Source organism: Somniosus microcephalus, chromosome 32 (assembly GCF_052327205.1).
Source record: "Somniosus microcephalus isolate GS21.2 chromosome 32, FLI_Smic_1.0, whole genome shotgun sequence".
In the NCBI taxonomy this organism is placed as follows: Eukaryota; Metazoa; Chordata; class Chondrichthyes; order Squaliformes; family Somniosidae; genus Somniosus; species Somniosus microcephalus.
The window spans coordinates 34,400,997-34,417,972 of NC_141018.1; the positions used below are offsets into that span (position 1 = coordinate 34,400,997).

The 16,976-nt window shown below is 51.1% G+C and overlaps 1 protein-coding gene across 2 annotated transcripts in view; it reads right to left on the minus strand.

Annotated features, from left to right (window-relative positions):
- igf1ra (insulin-like growth factor 1a receptor) overlaps positions 1-16,976 on the minus strand; it is a 305,819-nt gene that overhangs the window by 251,812 nt on the left and 37,031 nt on the right. The window lies entirely within an intron of this gene.

Consider the following 16,976-nt stretch of genomic DNA (forward strand, 5'->3'; position numbering starts at 1 on the left):
GCGTTTGGACACTGGGAGTGCCTTGGGGTGCATCCCCTTTCACAGGCACACCCGCCCTCACCACCCCCCCACAACCCACGTTTGAAAACCATGTTACAGGTACTCATTAGCGGGTGCGGCATACGCAAGAGCAATTCGCAGCCAGCGAGACCCAAGTTATGCCGTTGGCGCCACCTCACTGGGTGGATTCGCCTCCAGACATCCAGCGAGGGCAGGATCAGACATGTCCTCGTTATGGACAAAGTTCCGCCCACTACGCCGGTGGGAATTTGGCCACTTGAATGAGGTACCAGAGGGGAAACAGGACTTCATCAAGAGTCAACTCCCTCAGGAGAAGAGGGGAGTCAGTAAATCCAAAGCTTTAATCCCTTCCTTTGTTCTTCAGATTCAAGGTTCAAGACGTCATTCACGGCAAAAGCAGCAGCATCCAGGGCGAGAGCAGTTCATTCGGCACCTCAAAGCCCCTCCCTCCAGTACCATATCTCGCCCATCGAAGCCTCTCCCTCGGGTGTCCTAACACTCCCATCAAAGCCCCTCCCTCTGGTGCCCTAACTCTCCCATCGAAGCCCCTCCCTCTGGTACCCTAACTCTCCCATCGAAGCCCCTCCCTCTGGTACCCTAACTCTCCCATCGAAGCCCCTCCCTCTGGTACCCTAACTCTCCCATCAAAGCCCCTCCCTCTGGTACCCTAACTCTCCCATCGAAGCCCCTCCCCCTGGTAGCCTAACTCTCCCATCGAAGCCCCTCCCTCTGGTGTCCTAACTCTCCCATCGAAGCCCCTCCCTCTGGTGTCCTAACTCTCCCATCGAAGCCCCTCCCTCGGGTACCCTAACTCTCCCATCGAAGCCCCTCCCTCTGGTGCCCTAACTCTCCCATCGAAGCCCCTCCCTCTGGTGCCCTAACTCTCCCATCGAAGCCCCTCCCCCTGGTACCCTAACTCTCCCATCAAAGCCCCTCCCCCTGGTGCCCTAACTCTCCCATCGAAGCCCCTCCCCCTGGTGTCCTAACTCTCCCATCGAAGCCCCTCCCTCTGGTGCCCTAACTCTCCCATCAAAAGCCCCTCCCCCTGGTACCCTAACTCTCCCATCGAAGCCCCTCCCTCTGGTGCCCTAACTCTCCCATCGAAGCCCCTCCCCCGGTACCCTCACTCTCCCATTATAGCTTCCAGCTGCATCTCAAAATCCCGGTGCTTTTGGCTCTCCTGCGGCACGTGACACAGACATTTCTCACTCAAGTTGTTCCCAACGTCGGTTTAGAATGTATTTTTCACAACATGCAAGGCGAGTCCTCTGGTCAGGACTTGGCTTAATCTGAAGTAATGTTCCAGCCTTGCCTTACCCGTCCCATTTCAAACCACGCGCAGCTCAACGAGATTGTCTCTTAGCTGCCGCACGCTCACGGAACCTCATCGCCACGCACACGTGAACAGCTTGCATTTACAGAACGCATTTAACATAGCAAATTGTCCCAAGGCGCTTCACAGGACCATAATCAGACAAGCACCAACAACGAGGCCTGAGGAGGAGATATTAAGACGGGTGCACAAATTGTGCTTGCAATAAAAAACAGCCCCGCACAAAAGGCCGGCTGTGCTTCTACACGTAAACATGGGACAGCGACACAGGACGAGAAAACAAAAATTCACTCCATTATCAATACTTTAACAGCAGCTTCCTGGTAACGCCGACACACACACACACACACACACACACACACACACACACACACACACACACACACACACACACACACACACACACACACACACACACACACACACACACACACACACACACACACACACACACACACACACACACACACTTGAGTTTGACAAGCTGCAAGTTCTGGGGCGTTGTTGTATATTTTTTCTAATCTCTCGTGCCATACAAGCCAAGAGTCTGTCCTTCTCCTTCACCGCCCCCACCCCCTGGTAAACAGGCTGGTATTTTCCAAAACACCAACACTAACGTACAAACAAGCCCCTGGCCGGGGTGGGTCAGTCAGCCCGAGACAGAACACGCTTTGTTGACTTTGAGACTGGCAGTCGAGCGCCTGTTCCGTGGGGAGTTCTCAAAAATCACAGTATGTTCTGTTCCTGCTTACACAACAATATATACCTACGCAAGTGCAAGGAAAATCCCATTTCCACAAACAGGCCATACGTAACCTCTCCCAACTCCAGAGCAGCCTAGCAACTTCATCGGAGTCCCGTTTACAACGCAATCCCCTCAGGTTCCCTGAACCAATTTTTTTTATAATAGCTTTCTTCTTTTCGCAAGTCTGATGTGCGGGAGGTCAGTGCTGGGGGGGGGGGGGGGGGGGGACGGAAGGGATTTCCCCCACGCGGGCATCAAACGTCAACGCCGAACACGGAAACGCTCTCTCCGCTCTGCTCCAACAACAAAGTCCCCTCGCATGCTGCACGGCCGAATGGCCTGCATCTCCAACGGCGCCTCTATAACGTAGTAAAACATCCCACGGCGCTTCACGGGAGCGTGAGCAGCGGCCTTGGGGTATAGGGAGAGGTAAATCAGCCTGGGTTCCCTCCCCTCGGCCCTTTCCCGTGGCCCCCCTGCCAGAGCTGCTTGTGTGCGGACCTTGGGCGAGGGCAGATAGAGCTGGGCTTGCTGCTTTCCCTAGTCGAATAGTCAAATGTCAAGGTACAGGAAACTCTCTTTTAACCGTCACCTAAATAACCAGAAACCCGGAAATCTCTGTTAACCAGCAAAATTCAGGAGTAGGTTCAGTTAAGTTTTACTTCATATTAGTGGCCGTTCCTGGATCTGTGGCTGTGTGACCGGGGATCCTGCACCTGTTGCTAAGCAACAGGGACGCTTGGTCTGTGGCCAGAGTTCCTGCACATGTTGCTAAGCAACAGGGAAGCCTGGATTTGTTGCTGTGTACGGCGCTCTCGTACCTTTTAACTATACCTCTCTGTAATCCGGACTTTTTGATAAACCGGCACCACGCCGGTCCCGTTGGTGCCGGATAATAAAGAGTTTCCTGTATAATGAATGGACTGGGGGCGGGGAGGTGGAGAGATCTGCAGCAATCAGACCCCATTAAAGAATTGACTTTTTGAGAGAGAGGAGAAAATTGTCACTTAAAAGCCAGGCTTACATTGAGCAACCAATCCCGGTCACTCAGCAGCTTCTGACTGCCAAGAAGGACCAAGTTCCATCTGTGAAAAATTAGGTCAGGGTAGCAGAGGCTTGGGGGGGGGGGGGGGGGGGGGGGGGTGCGGGGATGAAGGGGTTTCACTAATGCCAGCAGTCTCCAGTATCTCGTCCAAGTCACCTGCCCAACTCAATGCCCAGGCACCATCGCGCACAAGAAAATCTAGTTTAGTCTAGTTTACCCAGAAAGAATATAGAACTTTCCTTAAAAATAACTAAAATACATATACACTCGACTGCAGAAATCCCAGCAATGTGTCCTTGGGGGTATCTGTATGTTGATGCTTGCAATTAGACTAAACTAACTAGGAACACGGAGTCTGTGTTGTTTATAATCAATCTGCCTTTACGTCTAGTTTAATTTGCTTATGTACCTACACAAACATGTTTGTCCGAATCAGGAATGGAGCAGCGTTAACGGACACCAGTCCTGGAAACTTCCCTCCGAGCTCTCTGCCTGAATCACCGGTTTCCTTTTCACATCTCGGCACTGCTCTATAATGGAAGATTTTAAAAGACAGAAAGACTTGCATTTCTATAGCGCCTGTCACAGCCACTGGTCGTCCCCAAACGCTTTACAGCCAATGAAGTACTTTTTGAAGTGTAGTCACTGTTGTAATGTAGGAAACGCGGCAGCCAATTTGTGCACAGCAAGCAGCAATGTGATAATGGCCAGATAATCGATTTTAGTGGTGTTGATTGAGGGATAAATATTGGTCAGGACACCGGGGAGAACTCCCCCTGCTCTTCTTCAAAATAGTGGCGTGGGATCTTTTACATCCAACTGAGAGAGCACACGGAGCCTTGGTTTAAAGTATCATCCGAAATACTGCCCCTCTGACAGTGTGGCGCACCCTCAGTACTACCCCTCCAACAGTGCGGCACTCCCTCAGCACTGCCCCTCCGACCGCGCGGCACTCCCTCAGTACTACCCCTCCAACAGTGCGGCACTCCCTCAGCACTGCCCCTCCGACCGCGCGGCACTCCCTCAGCACTGCCCCTCCGACAGTGCGGCGCTCCCTCAGCACTGCCCCTCCGACAGTGCGGCGCTTCCTCAGTACTGCCCCTCCGACAGTGCGGCGCTCCCTCAGTACTGCCCCTCCAACAGTGCGGCGCTTCCTCAGTACCGCCCCTCCGACAGTGCGGCGCTCCCTCAGTACTACCCCTCCAACAGTGCGGCACTCCCTCAGCACTGCCCCTCCGACCGCGCGGCACTCCCTCAGCACTGCCCCTCCGACAGTGCGGCGCTCCCTCAGCACTGCCCCTCCGACAGTGCGGCGCTCCCTCAGTACTGCCCCTCCGACAGTGCGGCGCTCCCTCAGTACTGCCCCTCCAACAGTGCGGCGCTTCCTCAGTACTGCCCCTCCGACAGTGCGGCGCTTCCTCAGTACTGCCCTCCCTCAGCACTGCCCCTCCGACAGTGCGGCGCTCCCTCAGTACTGCCCCTCCGACAGTGCGGCGCTCCCTCAGTACTGCACCTCCGACAGTGCAGCGCTCCCTCAGCACTGCACTGGGAGTGTCAGCCTAGATTTTGTGCTCGAGTCTCTGGAGTGGGTCTCGGACCCACGACCTTCTGACTCGGAGGCGAGGAGTGCTGCCCCGAGCCACAGCTGACACTGTGAAGGGTGGGGGGGGGGGGGGGGGGGGGGGGGAAATCATACTTGCGCAAAATATCACCATTACCGAGCCCATTGACCAGCGTCCCCGAATTAAGACAATTTCAATTAGACAGGAAAACGCAGCCTGCGTGACTGGCAGTGAGCGGCCCCGCTAATAAAAGTTACAGGCACCAAAAATTCACAAGCAAGGAGCTGTGCCCGTCTCTTCACATAAGTGGAAGAATGTTTGGAACAGCTATTGATGTCATTCTGGGTCATCCTTGTACTCCCAGAGGTTCCAGATTTTTCTTTTTGTTAAATTCAGTCCCAGGATCTTGCATCGCTGTCATTTTATCGTACAACAGACTGGCAGTCAAGAGCACCTTTCTGCCAGTCCCGTCACAGCCCGGGGCTGCCTCTCTTTCAGTGTAAAGTTCTGCGCGTGCGCGGAACCGTGATTGGGCCGCGCCGCGCCGTCCCTTAAAGGGGCAGTGCAGCCGAAAGAAAGAAAAATAAAGAGTGAACATTGGTCAAGAGTCAACCACGCTGGTGAGGGACTGGAGTCACATTTAGGCCACACCCAATAAGGACGGCAAGTTTCCTTCCCTGAAGGGGCATCAGTGAACCAGTTCATGGGCCCTATTACTGATTCCAGCTTTTTAAAAAAAAACGAATTCATGAGAAACTTCTTTACCCAGAGATTGGCGAGAATGTGGAACGCGCTACCACAGGGAGTGGTTGAAGCGAATAAGAGTAGATGCATTTAACGGGAGGCTGGGTAGGTACATGAGGGAAAAAGGACTAGAAGGGCATGCCTTCCCTTTTGTCCCATTAACATCTCCTTTTGCCTCGCACCATCATCCCTTTTGTCTCTTAATCTTTCCCGCCTTCCACCCGATCACAGACCTTCGCTTTTATTCTTTCCTCCCCTCCCCTCCCCCTGCCCCTACACTTGCTGAAAAACCTGTTCCATCTCCAACTTTTTCCAGTTCTGACGAAGGGTCATCGACCCGAATCGTTAACTCTGTTTCTCCCTCTCTCTCCACAGATGCTGCCTGGCCGGCCGAGCATTTCCAGCACTATCTGCCCTCATCAGGATGGGAGGAGGCTCAATGCGGAGCACAAACACGGTGTGTAACGCGGGGCTGACCTCGAGAATGGGCTTTGAGGAAAAAAACAGAAGTGACGCGCAGGTGGAACAGGTCTCCTCGGAGCTCAGCACAGGCTCTTCACGTTCCAAAGTCCGGGAGGTGAACGTTTTTATTTGTCATGCTCTGGTTGGCAACACACAAAGCCAGTGCGGCGGGTGCTCCATTGCACCGAGAATTTGGTTAATCCGACGCTCGTGTGCCGACAGGTCTGAGAGCGGAGTAGGCGCAGGACTGACAGCCAGCCAGCGGATTGATCCCCTGGGCAAGGCGCCAAAAGGGCACGAAAATTAGTCAACACCGTCAGGGGAGGAGGAGGTGAAAATTGGAATGGCTGATTCATCGAGACACGCAATTATCTCTTTCTGATGACACAGAAGTTTCTGGCAAGTTTTTCCCCCCCGAGGCACCCTCTTGCTCAGTCAGGCATTTGGAAAAGCTTTGGAGGAATGTGTGGAGGTCCGGCCCCATCGATATTCTGCCACAATTTCAGAAAACTAGCCCATACTCTTAACATAGTTCCCAGTGGACATGGGTCGAGGGCACAAAATTGCATCCAATTTTGCATTAAATTGGAAATCTCACTCAGAGGCCACAGGCTGGCTGGTGTGGGAAGAGGAAAATGTCATCTTGGAGCAGCAGTGGGTGCTCTTCAAATATTAAAGCTGAGGCACATTGTTGGGGCAGTGTAGAGGGAGCTTTACTCTGTATCTAACCCGTGCTGTACCTGCCCTGGGAGTGTTTGATGGGACAGTGTAGAGGGAGCTTTACTCTGTATCTAACCCGTGCTGTACCTGCCCTGGGAGTGTTTGATGGGACAGTGTAGAGGGAGCTTTACTCTGTATCTAACCCGTGCTGTACCTGCCCTGGGAGTGTTTGATGGGGCAGTGTAGAGGGAGCTTTACTCTGTATCTAACCCGTGCTTAACCTGCCTTGGGAGTGATTGATGGGACAGTGTAGAGGGAGCTTTACTCTGTATCTAACCCGTGCTGTACCTGCCCTGGGAGTGTTTGATGGGACAGTGTAGAGGGAGCTTTACTCTGTATCTAACCCGTGCTGTACCTGCCCTGGGAGTGTTTGATGGGGCAGTGTAGAGGGAGCTTTACTCTGTATCTAACCCGTGCTGTACCTGCCCTGGGAGTGTTTGATGGGACAGTGTAGATGGAGCTTTACTCTGTATCTAACCCGTGCTTAACCTGCCTTGGGAGTGATTGATGGGACAGTGTAGAGGGAGCTTTACTCTGTATCTAACCCGTGCTGTACCTGCCCTGGGAGTGTTTGATGGGGCAGTGTAGAGGGAGCTTTACTCTGTATCTAACCCGTGCTGTACCTGCCCTGGGAGTGTTTGATGGGACAGTGTAGATGGAGCTTTACTCTGTATCTAACCCGTGCTGTACCTGCCCTGGGAGTGTTTGATGGGACAGTGTAAATGGAGCTTTACTCTGTATCTAACCCGTGCTGTACCTGCCCTGGGAGTGTTTGATGGGACAGTGTAGATGGAGCTTTACTCTGTATCTAACCCGTGCTGTACCTGCCCTGGGAGTGTTTGATGGGACAGTGTAAATGGAGCTTTACTCTGTATCTAACCCGTGCTGTACCTGCCCTGGGAGTGTTTGATGGGACAGTGTAGAGGGAGCTTTACTCTGTATCTAACCCATGCTGTACCTGCCCTGGGAGTGTTTGATGGGTCAGTGTAGAGGGAGCTTTACTCTGTATCTAACCCGTGCTGTACCTGCCCTGGGAGTGTTTGATGGGACAGTGTAGAGGGAGCTTTACTCTGTATCTAACCCGTGCTGTACCTGCCCTGGGAGTGTTTGATGGGACAGTGTAGAGGGAGCTTTACTCTGTATCTAATCCCGTGCTGTACCTGCCCTGGGAGTGTTTGATGAGGACAGTGTAGAGGGAGCTTTACTCTGTATCTAACCCGTGCTGTACCTGCCCTGGGAGTGTTTGATGGGACAGTGTAGAGGGAGCTTTACTCTGCATCTAGCATCATTCCCCAGCACTAACATCCTTCATCGGTGATGAGCGCAAAATAATTAAGCAAAAAACAAACCGCACCCAGCTCATTTAGTAACGGTTGCTGTTTAAACGAAGAAAGTCAAGGATCACCATGGAAACAGGTGAATGCGACTGAATGCATATTTATTTTTCCAGCCCTAAATACGGTCGAAGGGTTAAGGTTCCAGCAGAGGATGGGTGTCCTTCAACAAACAGAATAGAATGAGACACACACTCGTGCAACCGATCGCATCTTTCTGCAGGTCCTGCAGTGCAAATGGAACTTTAGACACAAGGCAAGGCCGGCCAGCATTCAATCCTCCCGCTGAGGCAGCCTCGACTTTACAGTTTAAATGGCTCTCCATGTTAAATATTTGATACCAGAACGTTATCTGTTGCTTTCTGGATAATTAGACCTTGGTTGGTGGGAGCGCCAACTGCAGGAACATAAGAAATAGGAGCAGGAGTCGGCCATTCGGCCCCTCGAGCCTGCTCCGTCATTCGGCCCCTCGAGCCTGCTCCGCCATTCGGCCCCTCGAACCTGCTCCGCCATTCAATAAGATCATGGCTGATCTACTTCATCTCCATTTTCCTGCACTATCCCCATATCCCTTGATTCCCTTAATATTCAAAAAACTATCAATCTCTGTCTTGAATATACTCAACGACTGAGCCTCCTCAGCCCTCTGGGGTAGAGAATTCTAAAAATTCACCACCCTTTGAGTGAAGAAATTCCTCCTCATCTCAGTCCTAAACGGCCGACCCCTTATTCCGAGACTGTGACCCCTGGTTCTGGACTCCCCAGCCAGGGGGAAACATCCTCGCCCACCTTGCATCGACCCTTGAACGAGGAAGATTCATCGAGTTTTCCGTTCATGGACACTTTGGATCCCGTCGCCTCACACATAATAAAAACGCAAAGCGCCATTCATTCTGGTAGATCCTTCCACAAGATCCCTGGCTTTCTCTCTCCCCACCCCTCTCCCCCCGCCCCACCCCGGTCTCTTCTCCTGCTCAAGGCCTCGGCTCATATTGGGCTACAGTTCCAGGTGCACTGGTTGAGCTCTGCTACCTCAGCCCAAGCTGCCATTCTTGATTTGTGAGCCCAACGGGCTGTTTGACTGTAGAGTGCATCACAGCCTCGCCCACTGCTGCACTGATTTTATGCGGGCGCGCACGCGTACTTTCTAGCTGGGTAACACTCGATAGCAATCAGGAGTGAGCAGCCTAGCCTGGCTCTCCCTGCCCTAGAGTAAGGGGTGCGAAGCCAACTGCAAACGGTGTACGCTTCTGCTAGACTGATCACAGCCGTATCATAAGACAGTGTGGCCGCTACAACTGGCCCTCGGGGAAACCAGAAAAAAAAACCAGGGTTCTGCTCCTGATCACTACCTGGTCGGCGACTCGTACAAGGAAGTGTCCTGCTGATCGGAGCGAGATCAGGCTTTGGTAGAACTGCCGGTTGAAATGCAAAAGGCTAGGCTCAGGTATGAAGAATGGCCACTTGGATAAGGGACCAGGGCGACAACAGTGGCCTTTCAAGAGGGAAAGGAAATAAAGAAATGTGGAGGAGAAAACTGTGGGCCGGGGGGGAGGAGACGGTTGGTGGGGTGGGGGGGTCGATCGATTAAAATCACCATTTTATAGTCGGAGGTTAGCATGTTCTCACGACCATCTTTTCCATCCTTCCGCGGTCCTCCTGGTGAAGACGGACGCACCGAAGATTCTCAAGTTACAATAACCAGGTGAAACACTCCATTCCAACATCACAACAAGCACCGAGGCGGCAAGATCTCAGCGCTATGAATTTTAAATGGCCCTTCTTAGAATACACCCATTCTTCAGTTTGTTAATCATTAATCTTTGACACGACCTTTCATCCACACAGGGGGAAAAAGGAACGCAGGACTGGATTTCTAACAGCCGAGGAAAACAATGACAAATTTTCTTTTTCCCTCCCTGCCCAATATTTCCTTCCTTCTGTGCTCTGTTCCTGGTCATAAGAACATAAGAAATAGGAGCAGGAGTCAGCCATTCGGCCCCTCGAGCCTGCTCCGCCATTCAATAAGATCATGGCTGATCTTCGACCTCAACTCCACTTTCCCGCCCGATCTCCATATCCCTTGATTCCCCTTAGAGTCCAAAAATCTATTGATCTCAGCCTTGAATATACTCAACGACTCAGCCCTCTGGGGTAGAGAATTCCAAAGATTCACAACCCTCTTGAGTGAAGTAATTCCTCCTCATCTCAGTCCTAAATGGCCGACCCCTTATCCTGAGACTGTGACCCCTAGTTCTAGACTCTCCAGCCAGGGGAAACAACCTCTCAGCCTCTACCCTGTCAATCCCCCTCGGAATCTTGTATGTTTCAATGAGATCACCTCTCAATTCTTCTAAACTCCAGAGAGTATCGGCCCAATCTACTCAATCTCTCCTCATGATCACTGTCACGGCGCTATCCAGGAACAGAAGGACTTCTCCAAAGCTGTTAACATTAGAAGGACAAAAAACAGTGGGCGCTACGCAGGAGAAAAAATGGGAAGAAAGATACCACCGGCATGGTTGAAGAGAAGGGTTTCGGAAGAGGGAGGGGGCAATACAGAGGGAACTGGGCCTCGAGTTCCAAAGGGCAGGAGGGAAGCGGCTGAACCAGATTTTTGCAAGATAAGCCACCTACGGAAGACAAGGTTGTTACGAGTACCAAAGACCGATATCATGCTCCTCCTCGTGCTGTTAGGGGGCGAACATTCTGGCCTTGAACTACATAAACTCGCACTGAATTCTACTCGAGCATCGACCAGGACACACACTTCCCAACTTGGGGGGGACAGTAATCAGTCGCCATCTCCATTTTCCTTCTCTCGCTCCGATGAATTGCGCATTATTTCCAAACGCCACTCCGGAGATGGCGGCCAACCCACCCAACCAACCAAGTCCCGGACTCAGAATTATGGTCTGCTTGTTCAGGTCAAATGGGGGGGGCGCGGATAAAGAGAGAAAACACTGAGGGGTGGGAGACTCGCTCCTCACCCCTCAGTATTTCCCCCCTTCCCATTCCAGCGCAGTCGATCAGACCCTGCTCATGGGTGGATCCCAGCCGCACTGTTGGGTGCAAATATTTTTTCCTCTCTGTTGAATGCAAGCGCCCTTTCCTGAAATGAGAATAATCTCACCCCAGCCCCCAGCCGGTATGGACCACCATCTGGCCCCTAGACCGGCGGCAATTGGTAAAGTCACTGTCCGAGCCCATCAGGATATTGGTAGTTGGAAGTCGTAGCGCGGGAAGGCATCAATCTCCACCCCCCCACTGCCTCGGCCAATTATAAAGGATAAAATCCACGTTCCTATTAATTTGCATGTGCCTCAAGTTGCTGATACTGACCGATCCTTGAGTTCCGATTTAGGAGTTTTCCCACCAATGAGGCAACAGCGCCAAGAACAGCCCTCTCCAAAGGTCCCGCCCCACAAAAGTCAAACCGGAACCAACCAGCGAATTGAGAAAGGGCTCGGACCGCCAGGACTCAGACCGCCACAGCTTGGACATAAGAACCTAAGAAATAGGAGCAGGAATAGGCCACTTGGCCCCTCGAGCCTGCTCCGCCATTCAATACGATCATGGCTGATCTTGGGCTCAAAGCCACTTCCCCACCCGCTCCCCATAACCCTTCACTCCCTTATCTTGCAAAAATCTGTCCATCTCCACCTTAAATGTATTTAATGACCCAGCCTCCACGGCTCTCTGGGGCAGAGAATTCCACAGATTTACGACACTCAGAGATCTGCCCGCGGTCGGAACCACGTCCGCCCTGTTCCCTCACCCAGGTGGACCATGTTGCAAGTTTGGACAGAGAGCACCAGCAGACCGTTTGAAAGCAAAAGGGGTCACTTTGAAGCAGGGTCACTTGGGTAGGGTCGCGGATAGGCGGGCGGGGGGGCGGGTGGGGTGGGTGGTCGGTAAAATTGCTCCCCGTCTATGACCAGCTTCTTCAGGAGCAGAGGGAGGTGGGAGGCCAAGAGTCAACATAAAACAACCCGGCTCGGAGACAGAGAGTTCGAGTCTTGCAATCTCATCTTTGAGCTCAAGTGACGTTTAGAAGCAGCTTCACCATCACAGTAATAAAAACAGAAAATGCTGGAGAAACTCAGCAGGTCAGGCAGCATCTGTGAAGAGAGAAACAGAGTTAACGTTTCAGGTCAATGACCTTTCATCAGAACTCATCAATTCTGACGAAGGGTCATCAACCTGAAACGTTAACTCTGTTTCTCTCTTCACAGATGCTGCCTGACCTGCTGAGTTTCTCCAGCATTTTCTGTTTTTATTTCAGATTTCCAGCATCTGCAGTATTTTCATTTCACCATCACAGTTTCTGACATCATCTGAACCACTCGGTTAGATTTCAGTTTTATAACCCTGTCTCGGGTATCCATTATTCGGTTACCTAATCCCTAATGGGCAGCCTCCTCTGGGGGTCCATTTGTGTGTCTGACAAAGGAACCCTTGATAAAAATCAATGCCACTTTGTCAAGAGGGAAAAAAAATGATCAGTATTCGATATTATCTACAAATTCTAATGAACATACTGCACATTCATTAAGGGTTTGTCCCACTGTGCTGAACAGAAGTGCGCTCAAGTATGCCTACGACCGTTTCTAGCATATTCATTAAAGTAGAGCAGACCGCTTCAGATTACAAGTCAAATGTGGTAGGATCCAAATCGTGCGGACACTTGAATGAAACAACTTCAGAGAAACAGTATGGGCAGCCCTGTACAACTGTACAGGGCATTGGTGAGACCACACCTGGAGTACTGCGTACAGTTTTGGTCTCCTTATTTAAGGAAGGATATACTTGCATTGGAGGCAGTTCAGAGACGATTCACTAGGTTAATTCCTGAGATGAGGGGGTTGTCTTATGAGGAAAGGTTGAGCAGGCTGGGCCTATACTCATTGGAGTTTAGAAGAATGAGAGGTGATCTTATTGAAACATATAAGATACAGAGGGGGCTCGACAAGGTAGATGCAGAGGATGTTTCCCCTCGTGGGGAAATCTAGAACTCGGGGGCACAGTTTCAGAATAAAGGGTCGCCCTTTTAGAACTGAGATGAGGAGGAATTTCTTCTCTCAGAGGGTCGTAAATCTGTGGAATTCTCTGCCCCAGAGAGCCGTGGAGGCTGGGTCATTAAATACATTTAAGGTGGAGATGGACAGATTTTTGCAAGATAAGGGAGTGAAGGGTTATGGGGAGCGGGTGGGGAAGTGGCTTTGAGCCCAAGATCAGCCATGATCTTATTGAATGGCGGAGCAGGCTCGAGGGGCCGAGTGGCCTATTCCTGCTCCTATTTCTTATGCTCTTATGAAAGATCCCATGGTACGACTCGAAGGGGTTGTTCTGGTCAACAATCCTCCCTCAAAATCACCGCAATCAAAACAAAAAATCAACTAGTCAGGCATCTCACTGCTGCTTGCAGGATCATGCGATGTGCAAAACATGTTTGCCTACATTAACAGCCACTGCACTTCAAAAAAATAACTAACTGTACGTGTAGCACTTTGAGATAGATGTTTTTGAGAGAGGCGATGAGGTGCTACGCAAAACGAAAGAAAGACAGACTTGCATTTCTATAGCGTCTCTCGCAATCACCAGACGTCCCAAAGCGCTTTACAGCCAATGAAGTACTTTTTGAAGTGTAGTCACTGTTGTAATGTGGGAAACGCGGCAGCCAATTTGCACACAGCAAGCTCCCACAACCAGCACTGTGATAATGACCAGATAATCTGTTTTTAGTGATGTTGATTGAGGGATAAATATTGGCCCCAGGACACTGGGGAATAACTCTTCGAAATAGTGGCCATGGGATCTTTTACGTCCACCTGAGGGGGCAGACGGGGCCTCGGTTTAACCGAAAGACGGCACCTCCGACAGTGCAGCACTCCCTCAGCACTGCACGGAGAGTGTCAGCCTAGATTTTGTGCTCAAGTCTCTGGAGTGGGACTCGAACCCACGACCTTCTGACTCCCGAGACGAGGAATGCTACCCACTGAGCCACAGCTAACACGAGCAATTTCTAGTTTTACCTTTTTTTTTTTACTTTCAGCTACTTCACTGTCGGTTCGAAAATACATTGCAACTTATAAAATTCTAACAGGACTAGACAGACGAGATGCAGGAAGGATGTTCCCGATGGTCGGGGAATCCAGAACCAGGGGTCACAGTCTAAGGATGAGGGGTAAGCCATTTAGGACTGAGATGAGGAGGAATTTCTTCACCCAGAGAGTGGTGAACCTGTGGAATTCTCTACCACACAAGGCAGTTGAGGCCAATTCATTAAATATATTCAAGAAGGAGTTAGATATATTTCTTAAGGCTAAAGGGATCAAGGGGTATGGGGAGAAGGCAGGGACAGGGTACTGAATTTGGATGATCAGCCATGATCTCATTGAATGGCGGAGCAGGCTCGAGGGGCCGAATGGCCGACTCCTGCTCCTATCTTCTATGTTTCTATGTTTCTACATAGTTGGAGCTCCCATTAAGCAACCGATAAAAAAACATTGTGATCACTGTAACTTGTTTAAACTACCCCTCCACCAACCCCCCGAATCCCCAGTCATAGTGACCACCCTCAGTCGAAACTCAAAAGTAAGTGAACAGTTCAAACTTGTACCTGTACGAGACAGCTGAACTCAACGTCTGTTGCTCCACAGACCTCTCCATTATTCTGGTGCTTTGTCCACTGGAAGCTTTGAATACCCTTGTAACCCGTTCCGGAGCACATCACGTCGCCTGCAGTCATTCTATATGCTTTAATAATGTATTTGACCGACCCCAAAATTATAATTACAAAAAAAACTGCTGGGCAGGTTTCCCGTGCAACACAAACAGATAAGACTAGAAATAGTTACTTTCCATTGGCTATGAAAGCGATTTGGTGGTGGTGGTGTTTTAAAAAAATACAGTTGTGGATCGGAACAATTAATCTGTCAGCACTAAAATGAGATGGTCATGGATCGGGAGGGGGTTAGGAGGAGGGAGGGAAGGGGTAAAGGGAGTCGGCTACAAGTTAGCATTCACTGAAGGGCCAGTCACACCTGCAACTTGCCAAACGAGAACTCCGCCTCGAGTGCACCTCATCTCCCAGAACCTCGACACCAAGCCTTCCACAGACAGCCGAGCAATATTCTTATAATACTGTACTGTACAAGCCTTTCCACCATCTACAAGGCACAAGGAATGTGACGGAATACTCTCCACTTGCCTGGATGAGTGCAGCTCCAACAACACTCAAGAAGCTCGAGACCATCCAGGACAAAGCAGCCCGCTTGATTGGCACCCCATCCACCACCTTAAACATTCACTCCCTCCACCACCGGCGCACCGTGGCTGCAGTGTGTACCATCTACAAGATGCACTGCAGCAACTCGCCAAGGCTTCTTGGACAGCACCTCCCAAGCCCACGACCTCTACCACCTAGAAGGACAAGGGCAGCAGGCGCATGGAAACACCACCACCTCCAAGTTCCCCTCCAAGTCACACACAACAGCCTGACTTAGAAATATATCGCCGTTCCTTCATTGTCACCGGGTCAAAATCCTGGAACTCCCTCCCTAACAGCACTGTGGGAGCACCTTCACCACACGGACTGCAGCGGTTCAAGGCGGCGGCTCACCACCACCTTCTCAAGGGCAACTAGGGGATGGGCAATAAATGCTGGCCTTGCCAGCGACACCCACATCCCAGGAACGAATAAAAAAAATTAATACGCAAAACTTATTCGACAGCTTGTATCCGAGCCTGAGATTTCATCGGTAATGGAATTTTAGGTGAAGAGTCTGAGAAACATGAGGAAGCATTTCGAGCTCCATTGTGGTCAAGAAGCCCTTGGATTCGATTGGTAAATTCACCACCCAGTGACCAGGAATCTCCCCGAGTTTGATCCCAGGTCTGTGACGAGCGAAGTGATTTCAGCCATTGGGCAATAGGTGGAAGTGGGGCACACAACTGGCCTGGGCTAGGGAATGGGGGTGGGGAGGCGGGGGCAGTAAGTTAGTCAAGGTCCCTGCTCCCACTTCTGATAAGCAAACCCCTGCTGGAACGAGGTCCTGTGTGGGTCTCGTGAGGAGCGGATCTAGCCTGGCTGCGATGCCCCACAGTCATGGCCACTTGCCCGAGGGAACCACAGTAAGCCAGGTCTGTCAGGACTAGGAGTCCGAGAGAAAACTGAAGAGAGGGAGTGCAATAAACTATTAATAGCGAGGGTTAAAATGTCTGTTAAGAGGGGTGTCAGTGGTCACAAATGCTTAGGATTCATAGAATGCCTCTTCGGCAGGGGGAAGTGCGGTTTTCTGACAACAGTTTCCCTTCAAGTGATCCTGCAGTCAGAACTCTGCACCACCTGAAGGGGACCTGCAAAAACCACTAAAAAAAAAAGGCATGCACATCATGCTTTGGTCTCATTGCATGGTGGAGCAGGCTCTTCTATGTTTCTATGATATAAGAACATAAGAAATAGGAGGAGTCAGCCATTTGGCCCCTCGAGCCTGCTCTGCCATTCAATAAGATCATGGCTGATCTTCTACCTCAACTCCACTTTCCCGCCCAATCCTCATATCCCTTGATTCCCTTAATATTCAAAAATCTATCGATCTCGACTGAGCCTCCACAGCCCTCTGGGGTAGAGAATTCCAAAGATTCACCACCCTCTGAGTGAAGACATTCCTCCTCATCTCAGTCCTAAATGGCCGACCCCATATTCTGAGACTGTGACCCCTGGTTCTAGACTCCCCAGCCAGGGGAAACATCCTCTCTGCATCTACCCTGTCGAGCCCTGTAAGAATATAAACAGCTCTTCCTGGAATAACTGTACACAAACGTTCTCAGATATAATACAGGCAGATAGTTCGGAGGAGGAGAAACTCGCGTGCAACATGGAAGGTCGCAAAAGCTTCACAGCGCTCAAAATGGAGACCGACTCAGTTCAGCGACTAACCGGCACCACGCTGGGACTTAGCCAAGACCACCGCTTCAGACTCGCACTAGGGAGGCGATGCAAGGA